Source organism: Malurus melanocephalus, unplaced genomic scaffold (genome assembly GCF_030028575.1).
Source record: "Malurus melanocephalus ecotype Western Australia unplaced genomic scaffold, MMel_1.1 scaffold_999, whole genome shotgun sequence".
In the NCBI taxonomy this organism is placed as follows: domain Eukaryota; kingdom Metazoa; phylum Chordata; class Aves; order Passeriformes; family Maluridae; genus Malurus; species Malurus melanocephalus.
Window position 1 is genome coordinate 82,170 of NW_026624231.1, and position 3,233 is coordinate 85,402.

Below are 3,233 nucleotides of genomic sequence, written 5' to 3' on the forward strand. Positions count from 1 at the left end.
CCCTGAGCAAAGACAACTCCTTGGATGGGTTTGTCCTTATTGGAGGCGGAATTGATCCAAACGGTTTTTCCCAACAGTCCCCTTACATGCACTACGGGAACTTTATCCCCATCTGTGGTGTGCAAGGGCTCAGATTGGGCAGGGCTGGCTCGGTTGGTGGAGCCTCGGGTGTTAACTAACCATGTGGCTTTTGCCAAGTGCTTCTCCCATTTTTTGAAAGTACCCCCGCCCAGTGCCTTCAAGGTGGTTTTTGGGAGTCCGTTGCACCGTTCCACTTTGCCAGCAGCAGGTGCATGGTAAGGAATATGGTACACCCACTCAGTGCCATGTTCCCTAGCCCAGGTGTTTATAAAGCTGTTCTTGAAATGAGTCCCGTTGTCAGACTCAATTCTCTCTGGGGGTACCATGCCTCCAAAGGACCTGTGTTTCAAGGCCCAGGATGGTGCTACGGGCAGTGGCGTGAGGAACAGGATAGGTTTCCAACCATCCAGTGGTGGCTTCTACCATTGTGAGTATATAGTGCTTGCCATGATGGGTCTGGGGCAGTGCGATGTAATCAATCTGCCAGGCCTCTCCGTACTTGTACTTGTCCCACCTTCCCCCATACCACAGGGGCTTCACCCCCTTGGCCTGCTTGATGGCAGTGTATGTCTCATAGTCATGGATAACCTGGGAGATACTGTCCATGGTTAGATCCACCCCTTGGTCTCGTGCCCACTTATAAGTGGCATCTCTGCCCTGGTGGCCTGAGGCATCATGGGCCCATTGAGCTAGGAACAACTCACCCTTGTGTTGCCAATCCAGATCGATCTGTGAAACCTCTATCTTTGCAGCCCTATCTACCTGCTCGTTGTTCTGGTGCTCCTCATTAGCCTGGCTCTTGGGGACATGGGCATCTACATGGCGGACTTTCACGGGTAACTTCTCCACCCGGGCTGCAATGTCTTTCCACTCTTCAGCAGCCCAGATTGGTTTTCCCCTACGCTGCCAATTGGCCTTTTTCCACCTTTCCAGCCACCCCCACAAAGCATTGGCCACCATCCATGAATCAGTGTAAAGGTAGAGCTTKGKCCACTTTTCCCTCTCAGCAAYGTCCAGGGCCAGCTGGATGGCTTTGAGTTCAGCAAATTGACTTGATCCACCTTCTCCTTCTGTGGCCTGTGCAGCCTGTGGTGTGGGGCTCCACACGGCTGCTTTCCACTTTCGGTTCATTCCGACAATGCGACAGGAGCCGTCAGTGAAAAGAGCTTTGTGTTTTTCTTCATCTGGCAGTTGGTTGTACAGTGGAGCTTCTTCAGCACGTGTCACTTGTTCTTGCTCCTCTTCATCAGCGAGATCAAAGTTTTCAGCTTYGGGCCAATTTGTAATTATTTCCAGGATCCCAGGGTGATTCGGGTTTCCAATGTGGGCGCGCTGAGTAATGAGAGCAATCCATTTGCTCCAGGTAGCATCGGTGRTGTGGTGGGTGGAGGGAACCTTTCCTTTAAACATCCACCCCAGCATTCGTAGTCGGGGTACCAGGAGGAGTTGGGCTTCTGTCCCAATCACTTCTGAAGCAGCTTGGACTCCYTCATAGGCTGCCAAGATCTCCTTCTCTGTTGGGGTGTAGTTGGCCTCAGACCCTCGGTAACTTCGGCTCCGGAATCCCAGTGGCCGACCTCGAGTGTCACCAGACACCTTTTGCTAGAGGGTCCAGGACAGACCATTGCTCCCAGCTGCAGAGTAGAGCACGTTCTTCACYTCTGGTCCTGTCCTGACTGGGCCGAGGGCTACCGCATGAGCGATTTCCTGCTTGATCTGGGCGAAGGCTTGCTGCTGTTCAGGGCCCCAGTGGAAATCGTTCTTCTTGCGGGTCACCAAGTAGAGAGGGCTCACAATCTGTCTGTATTCGGGATGTGCATCCTCCAAAAGCCAATGGCACCCAGGAAAGCCTGTGTCTCCTTTTTGCTGGTTGGTGGAGATATCGACGTGCTCTTATTGATGACCTCGGTGGGGATCTGACGCTGTCCATCTTGCCACTTTACCCCCAGGAACTGGATCTCTCGAGCAGGTCCCTTCACTTTGTTCCTTTTTATGGCAAAGCCGGCTTCCAGGAGAATCTGGATGATCTCCCCTTTCTCAAATACTTCTGNGCAGCCTGTGGTGTGGGGCTCCACACGGCTGCTTTCCACTTTCGGTTCATCCCTACAATGCGACAGGAGCCGTCAGTGAGAAGAGCGTAGTGTTTTTCTTTGTCTGGCAGTTGGTTGTAGAGTGGAGCTTCCTCAGCACGTGTCACTTGTTCTTGCTCCTCTTCATCAGCGAGATCAAAGTTTTCAGCTTTGGGCCAATTTGTAATTATTTCCAGGATCCCAGGGCGATTCAGGTTTCCAATGTGGGCGCGTTGAGTAATGAGAGCAATCCATTTGCTCCAGGTAGCATCGGTGGCGTGGTGGGTGGAGGGAACTTTTCCTTTAAACATCCACCCCAGCACTGCTAGTTGGGGTGCCAGGAGGAGTTGGGCTTCTGTCCCAATCACCTCTGAAGCAGCTTGGACTCCCTCATAGGCTGCCAAGATCTCCTTCTCTGTTGGAGTGTAGTTGGCCTCAGACCCTCGGTAGCTTCGGCTCCAGGACAGACCGTTGCTCCCAGCTGCAGAGTAGAGCACGTTCTTCACTTCTGGTCCTGTCCTGACTGGGCCGAGGGCTACTGCATGAGCGATTTCCTGCTTGATCTGGGTGAAGGCTTGCTGCTGTTCAGGGCCCCAGTGGAAATCGTTCTTCTTGCGGGTCACAAGGTAGAGAGGGCTCACAATCTGGCTGTATTCGGGATGTGCATCCTCCAAAAGCCAATGGCACCCAGGAAAGCCTGTGTCTCCTTTTTGCTAGTCGGTGGAGACATTGACGTGCTCTTATTGATGACCTCAGTGGGGATCTGACACCGTCCATCTTGCCACTTTACCCCCAGGAACTGGATCTCTCGAGCAGGTCCCTTCACTTTGTTCCTTTTTATGGCAAAGCCGGCTTTCAGGAGAATCTGGATGATCTTCTCCCCTCTTTCAAATACTTCTGTTGCCGTGTCCCCCCACCCAATGATGTCATCAATATACTGAAGATGTTCCAGAGCCTCACCCTTTTCCAGCGCAGCCTGGATCAGCCCATGGCAGATGGTAGGGCTGTGTTTCCACCCCTGGGGCAGCCGGTTCCAGGTGTACTGCACACCCCTCCAGGTGAAAGCAAACTGAGGCCTGCACT